This window comes from Anser cygnoides, chromosome 15 (genome assembly GCF_040182565.1).
Source record: "Anser cygnoides isolate HZ-2024a breed goose chromosome 15, Taihu_goose_T2T_genome, whole genome shotgun sequence".
NCBI lineage: Eukaryota > Metazoa > Chordata > Aves > Anseriformes > Anatidae > Anser > Anser cygnoides.
In genome coordinates this window covers 5,175,718-5,187,223 of record NC_089887.1, presented here as the reverse complement: position 1 = coordinate 5,187,223, position 11,506 = coordinate 5,175,718, and the positions used below count along the sequence as shown (strand labels likewise).

Below are 11,506 nucleotides of genomic sequence, written 5' to 3'. Positions count from 1 at the left end.
TTTTTTCTTTGTTTTTATGATGATGGTACAACTCATTAATTGGACAGATTAACCTGTTAACTGTAGTGAAGCAACTAGAAATTAAGTACATTTCTTAAGCCATTTGCAAACTCAAATGAGCTTTGGGTTAGTCTGTCTTTCTAGTGACCGTTGCAAACCTTCTGAGAAGGTCTGTATATATTTGCCTTATTCTCACTGTTACATATGTAACTTGCATTTCTAAAGACCTTTCTTTAGAGGGGAAAAGCGGACTTAAAGCTGGTGGTGCAACTTCTCTATATTCATATCTACGTGTAGAAATTCTTTTCTGTATATTGGCAGATTGCTGGCCTGCTGCTTTCCCTTCGAGGGGCAGAGGTGAAATGGGGGTATTCACCTGTCTCCTTTCCAGGACTGGCCAGTAATTGCTAATATAAGCCCTCCTGATGTACTTTGATTAAAACCCGAGCTTGCTTACGTAGCAGTTTCTATGATGGATTCAAAGTGGAAGGCAGGGAGTATTCTGGCAAAGGGTACCCCCACTCAGCTGGCAGCAGCCAAGGGACATTAGCATTTTTACCACTCTCTTTCCTTTCACCTTAGGTGAACTTACTGTGATAGCAAATGCTCAAGCCCTTCAGTTTGCTCCCATGTTCCCTTCACAGGAAGGCTCTTGAAAATTATTGTTCTATAATGATGGTATTAATTTAAAGTTTCAATAGGTCACTTTTAAAGCAGCAGATATTTTTCACCAAAGTCTGTATTAGTTTCCAGTTTCTGCATTTGTTCTTTCATAATCAATATGTACATTATGATGATAAAAGTTCGGTCTGCAGTGCTTACCAAGCTCATCCCTCAACTGGACTGGAACAAATATTTGCTTTCTGCCAAAACAATGCAGAAGTTCCAGCTTACCCATTTTTTCGGTAACGGCTTGAACTTCTGTAGCACTAACAATCTTAATTGCCCTTGAGTTGTGAAGAGCTGTCTTAACCATTTTCTAAGTTATGAACAGAAAGGTGTTTTTTTTTCTCCATGCAATGGAGTTTTAATAAGCTACTGTATTTTATTCATGACTGTTTTCAAAGAAAGGGAATAAAACGCCAATGTTAAATGAATTAAGTCGTCTTCTAATGTGCTTTTGTGAAGTGTGGATCATCAGTGAGCAAATAATTACAATAAAATCAAGCTTGATGCTCATGTAGGAGCTCTGGAAGTTGACAAGATGTCCTGACCAGTAATTAAGGCCTCTTATCTGTAATACTGGTATTTCTGACATTGTTCAATTTCTGTGTCTTTTCTGTAGTGTTTCTTACTTCAGATATTTATCACAAACTGACTACTTATGAAATTGCTTTATGGGTATAAATTGGTAAGCTGGTTGGTTCAGCACGTCTCTCCGTAACAGCAGGAGCAGCAGTAGGGAGGAAGGATGCTGTTGGATTGAATCCATGCTGGGATATAGCTTCAAGCACTCCATGCTGCTGCCTGTCAGCCTGCAGTCATTGGCTGTTGTGAGAGTTTTTCTGAAGGATGACTGAGAGAAGCAGGTTTGTAGATAATGTGCTTTGAGAGGGTTTGTGGAGGGCTTCCACCAGCAGGTGTACCTCTGCCTGCAAGGGCCCACAATTAGGGGAAGGGAGAGAAGATGACAAAAACTTGAGTGTTAAGTAGGATAGCGTTTCCTTGTGTTTGAAGTATTTTCTCAAGTATTTTTAACGATTGTTTTTTAAATAGCAAGACTAACTGGAGCAATTAATACAATCCTGGTCTAGTCTGTACGTCTACAGGCTTTACTATGAATTGGTAACAAACATTCTCCTGACCTTTTAACCATCTTCAGTCCTTAATGCGAACTTACAGAGCAAGCTTTGTTCACTTTCTACACCAAGTTTTAATTTCTTAAATTTGAATATTTTTTTAAAAAAAACCTTACTGTAATTCTTATGAGCTTTGACTTTTATTGCCAAATAAATAAAGAAGACAAAGTGATCCTGTTGTGTTTTTTTAAATAAATTTTTGAAGTAATCCTTCTAGAACAGGGATTTTCAGTGTCCCCCTCTCTTTGAGATATGTTTGAGTGGCGTATTGATTAGGCAGCCAAGAACAGCTGGGCTTATAGTCCTGCCAGAGTCTTTATTGACATTCTCAGACTTCAGCATCTCTGTGTTGATCGGCGTAAGAGGTATGCTTTGAAAATTAATGCTTTTCAAAGTTTCAACCTTCAATCCTATGGCGCTCTTTTACTGAAGCACTGCTTTTACCTCATGCTGAAACACAAGTGGGGTAGGCACACAAACCTCTGCTCAAAGCAGAATCTCTCTTAAAGTCAATAATATCTACAATACCTTTCATTCCTTTCTAATGCAAGAAAAAGCCCTAGTCCTTAGTGTGACCCCTCTTCCACATGCTGCTGCTTTGGGTCTGTTTTCTTACCCTCTGGGTAAGGCTGGGGTTGCTAAATACAATGATTAACGGGACTGTTCCAGAGGTTAAGGCTGTCCAAGAGAGACTTTTGCCATCCCCTGCTACACCACACTTGGGACTGTGGTGTGCAAAATAGTATTTTCCAACACTGAAGTGACAGGAGCGTTTGGCCCATGAGTGTTAGGTGCTCATAAGTGTGTTTAGATGTGTTTCGGGAGATGATGATGAAGTTAATTGTTGCATTCTTCTGAATATCAAAAGCAATGGAAATCCGGGTGGTGCACCCTGTACTCAGAACCTTGTGCTGAAGAAATGTTACTTTGCTGCCACTTGAACTACTCCAAAACGTCTACCCCAGTGCTCTAGAGTTGGAGCTGCTCGCTAAAACCTTCATTAAATTGACAGGTAGCTTGACTTGTTATTATGGAAATAAATTTGGTTCCTATAGAAACCTGTTGCATGTGACTGGCGGGGCCATAAGACAAGTCTGTTTAAATAACTGTGCGCCCTCCTGATAAGGCTCCATTTACGTACCTGCATTACGCAGTGTTCTGTCAGCACCAGCCATCCTTTCAGGAGCTGTTGAAGAGATGCTGCTTTATTTTATGAAGGGGGAAAGTAAGCCGCAGAAAGGTGGAAATAATTTTTCAAGTCTGTAATTAGCTGAGACTCCCGGGGCAGCTTTTAGGTTGGGTTTTGCGTGGGTGGTCTTCTCTGGTGCCCCTCTGCCAGGCCCGAAGACTCGGAACCAGCGACCGTGGAACTCGTGGGCTGCTGTGACGTGAGTCGGGGTCAGCACAGCACCACGTTTCTGACCCGTCGAGTTGTGGCATTAGTTAATTGCCGGTAGTTAATTGCTGCTTGCAATCACTCCAGATTGTGTGCAAGCAGCTCTCAGGGAACACCAGGGGCCTGCACAGATCCGGGCCGACCCGCTCTGATCTGCTTGACAGGCTCATTATGATCGCTACCTTGGATTAAATGCAATGGGTACTTAGCAAAGTGCAATTCCCTTTCTTTGTCACGGGTAACTTTAATCAGTGTTTCGGGAGCACAGGGAAAATACGTAGGCCTGCTCGGCTCTGCTGCTGGTGGTGCCGTGACCTCTGAAGGCTGCTGGCAGCAGCGCCGACACGGCTGAGTTCGTGCTGCCTTGTCAAGCAGCGTGAGTCCTGCTGTGCTAGGGGCAGAAACGGGGAAGACGGAGGAAGAATTTGTCAAGGTAGAAGTGTGGATCATGGGAGAACCAACAGGCTTAAGCCTCTGTAAGCTCTCCAGTAGAACAGAGTTCTCAGTAGAACAGAGGCAGTGAGAGGCGGTCGCTGTTGGCGGTGCAACACACGACCCCACAGCTCTTCTGCGTGCAGGTGGCCCTTCACGTTCGTCCCACCCACAAAGGCTTGGTAGAGGAGGGAGCTGCCATCATCGCCTGCAGCGTGGGCGAGCTTGGGGGGGGTCTGTGGCTGTGCCCCTTAGGGAGTGGGAGATGGCCACACGGGACCCCAAGCCCGTGTTGTCCACGACGAGTTTGCGTGGGAGCCAGAAGGGCCAAACGCTTTCAGACACCACAAAGCTCCTGGCCTTGCTGTGACACCGACACCGCTCTTCGTTCTCATCATGCTTCCTTACACCAGTTCTGCCCCTTTCACCTCCTGCTCTCATTTTAGGAGGCACAGATTGCAGAAGGTCCAGATCTACTTTTTTTTTTTTACATCACTACATCTATTTATGCATTTTTATTGTGCCCCTTTTATTTGCCTTCTTTTCCAATGTAAATCTCATTATTTTCTATCTAACTTCATCTGATCTTTCTCTGAGCCCTTTCTGAGTACATGCTAATTTTGTAATATCTCTGCGCAATATTCAAATGATAGCAGCTCTGAGAAGCAAAGAGCAGGAATCTCTTTCCTCCTTATGGATTATCTTACAAATGTAATTTTTGTTTAGCACATTACTGGAGAAATGCCTTTTGTTTTTTTTCTCAGCAGTCATTAACCTCACAAGGACATCAGCTTTATTTTTATACAGCTTATTCAGACTCGAACCATCTGCCTTGAGATCTATTTTCTCTAATAGAAATCTGGGAAGGAAATGTGAATTATGTTAGTCTGAGTAAATTTAATCCATGAAAATGAGTTTCTCTTAATAATACAAATAAATGTATTATGAAAGCAAATTAATTGACTGGGTGTTTGAAGTACTTAGATTTCTTGCCGTGTTTTGGATTACATCACGTTCTCTGCTATTTTTACTCCCAGCATAACTTATTTAGAGCTGCTTCTATCTGCTTATTGATCCTAAATCAAAACCAACTCTGTTGTTGTCTTATGTTTTGATGCAGCAGCAGCAGATCTATGCTTTTAGAGCGGTGCTGGCTAGACAAGGTGCTAGCCCCAGATCGCTGCCTAAGCCTCACAAAAACAGACTTTCATGGAGCTGGCAGAGAGGGACTTTTGCACATGTGTGCATGCTGCAAGCAAAATTTGGACGTAGAATTAAGGTTGGAAAAGCCCCTCAAGATCATCTGGTCCAACCATCACCAATGTTACCCACTAAACCATGTCCCTAAGCATCAGGTCCAGCCTTTACACTGCAAAGGCTGAATCAAAGGTGTCAGAAAGTGTTACAGACCGAGTTTCTGAAGGAAACAGGCTGAGTGCGTTCCCCAGGTGCTGCTCTTGGTGCCACGCTGGTTTGTGCACGAGGTTGTGCCAGCCCTCCTTGTGCAGGCAGCGGCTGCTGCTGAGCACAAACCTGGGCTTCTCTCGGTGCCTGCTCTTGGATTTTTTCAGTTCTTAAGGACTAGTGAAAACAAAAGAGGAACAAATACGGTTCTGGCAGTTGAAAACTTGCAGATCAAACTAGAGATACCTGTTAGGAAATGCAAATAAATAGAGCTCGATCAAAGTCTTGGCATTTCTTATGGGCACATGTCCTAGAGACTTGACTCTTTGCCATGGCTGGCACACCAAAGCAGTAATTCTGAACAAGCGGTAGTCGGTCTATGCTCTAATTGCTTATCTAATGATCTATTCACCTGAGGGCACACTGTTCTGGAGAACAAGGCACAGGGTTCTCTGTCCCTTCCCTCGAGTCCTGAACATCTCCTGAGCCATATCAGTGGAGGAGAAAGAATACCCTTCTATGCTGTAATTACGTGCTATGATATTTATGTACCAAAACAGATCCCAAGGGGCTGAAGAGAAACAGAACCAGTTCTGTAACCTGGCGCAACTCCTCTCCCACCTTTGTTTTTCCCCTAGTGAGAGCCACAAACGGATGACATCTCGGTCCTTCAGCAGCGCAGAAATTTCTATCAGCCCTTCTGCAGGAGAGGCTTTGGAAGGTGACTTCAGGCGCTTTTATTCCCAAATGATTTAATTCTGTCACAGTTCCTCTGTCTGAATCCTGGCTGAAAGTGGAGCGGAGGTCCCGTGCCCCCCTGCCTGCATGGGATTTAGCTGGGTGCTGTGAACTCAGTTGCAGAACAAAGCTTTTCAGCCCCAGCATTCTGCATGTAAGTGTGTTTTCTGTGTAAACCCGTAGTGCCACATTCCTTTTATTAAGAGATGCCTTGGTGATATGGTGATGGTGCTGTAGGAAATCCAGGCAGGCTGTTAACTAAACCCAGACATAAATGTTCTTATTCTGACTTAGTTTTGTAACAGATAATTGTTCTGATGAATCCCAACAAAGATGCTGATGACATTGGCCTAATTGATCCTGGGAAAAAACACTTGTATTTGATATGGTTTTTAATCACAGAGCAACTCAGCTAACATCCCCCCCCCCCCTTCTTTTTTTTTACCAAAAAGCTTAACGTTCACATTGTTTTCTCTGCTTAGAGGAATGCTTTTGGCAGATGAGTAGAAACTGAACATCCCAAAAGGGAAAAAAAACACAGGGAGATACACAGCGCTCATTCTGCCTCTCCCTCCCGTGCTGGGACTGCCGTGGTGCAGCGCACATGAGCGGAGACGAAGAGCTTGGTCTGAGGTCTCTAGCCAGCCAGGTCATTGCCATGCTGTTCAGCTCTCTTGCCCACACTCTTCTTTCTCGTGCCTCTTGTTTTACAGGCTGATGTGGTAGTGCCCCGACCGAGCTGTGCTTTGCAGCCAGCTGTAAGGTGCAGCGTGAGGGTTTAATCAGCATCTGCGTTTTGTGATCACCATAGCGTGACTGCAGCCTTACTTCTCACAAGCAATTCAGATTCCATTTTCTTTCATGTGAACCTCCAGCGTAGCACCCTTCCATGCTACACAAGGCGTATTTTTGGAGGCCCACTGGCACTTCTCAATAGAAAGGAGAAGGTCAAGGAGTGAATTTGCTCCCTTCTTCAGCATTCATAAAAAATAAACTAAGCATTCCATGTTCAGAGTCCAAGAAAACAAATATAAACCCCTCTATTTTAGTAAGCTCTTGCATCTTGCTTGTGTTTAGAAAATTCAATAAACCTCTGTGCTTTTCTGCTTATTTTGATGTGTCAGTATTCAAATCGTTCACAAATTGTTCCAAAGCCCAGGAAACTTGTAAAACTTACTGAGAAAATCATGGGGAATGCAATTAGATATAGATTATTTGGACAGCTGTAGTGCCTGACTGTAAGTTTATGCTTTTTTGAAAGATTTAGGAAGAATTATGTGTCCATGACCAAAAGCCTGATAGGAGGAGTCATTTCTGGCTACAGTGCAACCATTTCTCTTCATATGGTCCAACAGGTAAAGTCCTCCCTGTAGCTGCACTGCTCCAGGTGAACAAAATACATCTGGACAAACCAAAGGGAGTTATATTGCTAATTATCTGCTTACTGTGGGGATGAGATTGAGGCATTAAAATCCTGTTCTCATGAGGAAGTGTGGATCTTCCTTAAATGCTAAACCAATAGCAAAGCTTCCCGAAGTCTGAACAGTCACTTAATTAGGATGGAATCAGTGGAGACAAATCTTACCATTAAAAAGGAAGAGGAGATGAGGGTGTCTGAGTAGCAGCGGAAATGGATGCTGGGAGAATAGATGCAGCTGTACAAAGCACCTTTCGAATGCCCCAAGCCCAAGTGGCAGGGTCAGAAAGGACAGCCAGGCATGGCTGGAGCTCAGCAGCTTGTGGCGAGATGAGGCTGGATTCGCTGGCATCCTGTGTGGCATCCTCAGCCCTGGGGAAACCAGCACTCTGTACTCCTCTGTTGCTTTAGAGCAGTAGTTGGTAGCTCAAGCAACCTAAAAATAAATAAAAATCTTGGCATGTTTTTTTTATTACCGTTAACATCGATTATTAATACCAATTTAACATTAGCACTATCAATATATTAGTATATTTTATTAGGTGAACAAGTGTTACTTGGAAAAAAGTAACTCAGCTTTTGGGCGCCGCCTTTTTCAGGTCTGAAAAAGCAGCAGCACGTTTCACAGCTGAGTGCAGTTAGGGATCAGCTGGGCCCTCTGAGAGAAAACCCACCCGGTACCAGCGGAACAGAGGGATGCTGGTGGGTGGAAAATAAAGCAGCTGGCTCCTTGGGGAGGGAGCAAGGAAACACTGGAGCTTAGAGAGGTGATCTGGGGGAGAGATTTTAAATAACCAATACTTCTGTTGAGACCAGGACTTTTGGTGTGGTGCAGCTATGCATTTTAATTTTGGAAATCATCTTTAGAAGAGATTGAATAGCTATCCTTTAAGAACTGAGAGGTTGGAGCTGGGTCATCTTTTGCAGGAGGAGTGCTTACTCTTACCAGCAGCCCTGTGCCTTGGCATAGGGTTTGATCCCACGCTTTCCAGTTGGCTTTACTGGAGACATTGCTTTGACATCTAAATCTTGACCCAGGTGATGCTGCATGTGTTCCCCAAGAGCAGGGCCACCATTGTGAAGTGTGAGCTGTCCCTCTGTCCCCCCACCCTTCCCAACCTCCAACCAGAGCCAGGGCAAGGGAGTGAAGGAAGGAAGGAGCCCACATCAGCCACTTGCTGCTGGCTCTGGGGAACTGCATCGAGGCTTTGAGTGAGAAGGGAGGGGAGGTGCACCCAGTTTGTCGATTTTCAAGACAGCAAACTCATGTGGTTTTTGAAGGTATTGTCCACTGCAGGTTGACGAGGAGCTTGGTGTGCTTGTTGCTGGTATTACTGCCCAAATCAGTGCTCAAGAGGTGGTCCTTGAACGTCTCCATGTGCCGTCTTTGTCTGGCTTGGAACACTCCTTCGGGGTCTTGAGTGGACTTTGCTGCAGAGTCAGGGCTTGACAGGTGACCAGTTATTTCTATAAACTTACAGCCTTTGAGTGTTTCATCTCTTCTGTAAGGTTTGGTTGAAATTGGCCAATAAATTTGGGTGTTATTGGGGCAGGAGGAAGAGTGACTGAGAGTGATGGTGCTGTCATAAGTCGTCTCTCCCTTAGGAAATCAGAAAGGTCGTGGGCACGGTTTTTGCTACACTGGTTATTTTATGGATCCTTTACAACTTTGTTTACGAACCTTTCCTCAAGGCTCGGTGCTGAGCTACCCCTGTCGCTGCCTGACAGATGTGTTTTCTAGCGGATGGCGGGGAGGAGAAGGGATGGAGAAAAACGGAAGGCTTCTGTTGCAGGCAGAATTGAGAAGCTGCCAGCATTTCTTCAGAAATGGTGATTTTCTTGCAAAAATTCTTTTTCTTTTTGGTAAAAAGTTAATTAGTTATTGATTTTGCTGTTGACGGAACGAGGGCCTAATGAATGGTCTTTTACCAGCACTTCCTTCACTCCTAATTGGGATTCTCTGCTAGAATCTCAATGAACTGCTCGCAGGGTGCCCAGCCGCGGCATTACCACCGAGCAGCGAGCCCCGTTGCCCCCATCACCCTGTGCTAACCACGGCGCTGTCGCATCCCCCCAGGACTCGTTAGGGGGCAATGGCAGGACCGCCTGATTGCACACGTCAGCCCTGCCAGCACCTCCTTTGAAGAACCGTGAATGACCTTGAGCTATGCCTGTCAAGCTGAAAGCATCAAGGCAGGTAAATGAGCAAACAACTCACAGGGGAGAGGGGCTGGAGTTTAAAAGCGACGAGGAAAAGGAGGGTGCAGTGGGTGAAGGGAGAGCAGACTTCAGGGGGTTGGTGCGGGATGGAGCAGAGGCACAGTATGAGTGATACAAAGTGGGAGAGGAGAAGGAAAACAAATGAAGGGAACAGCTGAAAGCGAATTGCGAGGGTGGTGGATGGGAAGAGGGGCAGGTTAAAAACAGATTAAAACAAGGGGGCAGATTAATGGAAAGGCAGAGGATGATGTGCCTGGTATGGACCCGGGTGCAGAACACAACAAATGATGGATGGACGAGAGCAATTTGGAGGGCAACATATGGGGGAGGTCCCAGTGGGGACTGCTGGTGCTGGGAGAGGAACCGAGGACCTGCAGAAAGGAGGAATTAAAGGAGGAGGCTTGCGGGGTGAAGGAAGATGAGCAATGATCTACGCAGGGTTTTCACTCTTTATGGATCCCTCCGCGTTTTCCCTGTGGACACAAGGTCCCTGTCTTTTCTCTGTTGCCTTTTGGGAACTTCCCAGAATTCAATCAGGGACAACACGTTCGATCTTTTCACCATCTTCCCCAACACTAAAATGCAATAAATTTCACAAACCTGCCCCTGAGAAGAAGAGCTTTGATACCAAGGGGTGGTATTTGCTGTTGAAAGTCCTGACTCTTACAGAGAAGTGTGCTTTGTTACGGAGAAGCAAGGAGTTTGTAGCTTGCATCATCACAGGCACTGACACTGCATCAGGACTCGGCACTCGGTTGTGTGGCCCATTGTGACACATTTTAAAAAGTCACGAGGGAGGCAGGGCAAAGCTTTTAAAATATTGATTGTTCTGCCCCAGGGATTGTTCCTTTTTGTCAGGGAATCTGGCAAGGAATAAAAGAAAAATAGTCAAGTTCTCTGACGGATGAAATATGAAGCCTCTGCTACCAATTCCCAAGGTTATTTCTGGACAACAAGGACAGAAACCTGATATCTTTTTGGTGGGTAGAAAGGGGGAAGAGATGTCCCTACAATGCAGCATCCTCCTAATACTCACAAAAGCAGTAACGATGAAAACTGTTCATTGCTAATAATATAATCACATGCAGACACAATAGATTTCTTAAGCACATGATTAAACTCAAGAGATGGCAGAAGCAAGAGGATTCCCATGAAGAAATGCCTTGTGACACGGGGACTGAGCAGCTGGGTCCCGGAGTGGTGCGGAGGTGAAGATGCCCAGAAGGCCGACCTCTGCCCAGCAGTGCTTGGGGCAGGATGGCAGCAACCTAACTCCGGGATTCCCATGGCTTAGGACCAGCACTGTAAATGCAGCGTGGCACTCGTATCGCAGCTGGGCTCCTTGGGCTGCTGAAGGAACAGAATGAGAATATTGATGTTTGCATCCTGCCTCCATCCCTGTGGTGTTTAGGGTGAAGGAAAATCCCAAATCCTCTGTCTGAGCTTGTCCATGGGAGAGCTAATTCTTCCCATATTCCCCTGGCAGGGATATTTTGAGGATAAAAATCACTGGCTGTTTAATGTTTTGGTAACTGCTTCTGGTTATTGTTTTTTTGGTAACTAATAAAGTTTGTTTGCTCCTCTGTGCAAGATCTCTGCCTCTAGCTGTATCTGCCCTGACTGAAACATGGTGGCTGCTGCTAGAGTAAGCAAAATACTTCATGTAGATGTTACTTTAATCTCAGCATAAAGGACACAGTAGAGATTTGCTAAGATGCCTTTTGTTATCCCAAGAAGCTGAGCTGCCTTGACAAACCCCTATCTCTCTCCTACAGTCAAAGCCGGAGCAGCACTTAGAAAACGCCAAGGAAAAAGCTGCCCAGACGGAGGGGCTTTTACCCAGACAAATCAGCAGGGATTATCAGCAGGAGGTGCTAAGGCTCCTCTGCAGAGCCCATGAGTTTGAGCTTGGCAACAGGAGCTGCAGGCAAATAACACTGTCTTCTGAACGTTTGTAAGTGCTTTGAAGGGAAAAAGTATAGGAGCTTTGGATGAAAAGCAAATACTGAGCTGTCTTATATGTAGTGGAAACCAGCTGGTGTTGCTGCAGGCCAGATGACTCCCGGGCTGCATTCCCTCACCTCTCTAGACTCCTGCAGG

General features: G+C 45.2%; 1 long non-coding RNA gene across 1 annotated transcript; it reads left to right on the top strand.

The window, feature by feature from the left end:
* Positions 1–3,898: 3,898 nt before the first annotated feature.
* On the top strand, positions 3,899–10,673 carry LOC106033333 (uncharacterized). The gene is made up of 4 exons (XR_010825092.1): positions 3,899–7,953; positions 8,468–8,639; positions 8,879–9,016; positions 9,264–10,673. It is a non-coding gene; the product is annotated as an uncharacterized lncRNA (long non-coding RNA).
* Positions 10,674–11,506: the final 833 nt, after the last annotated feature.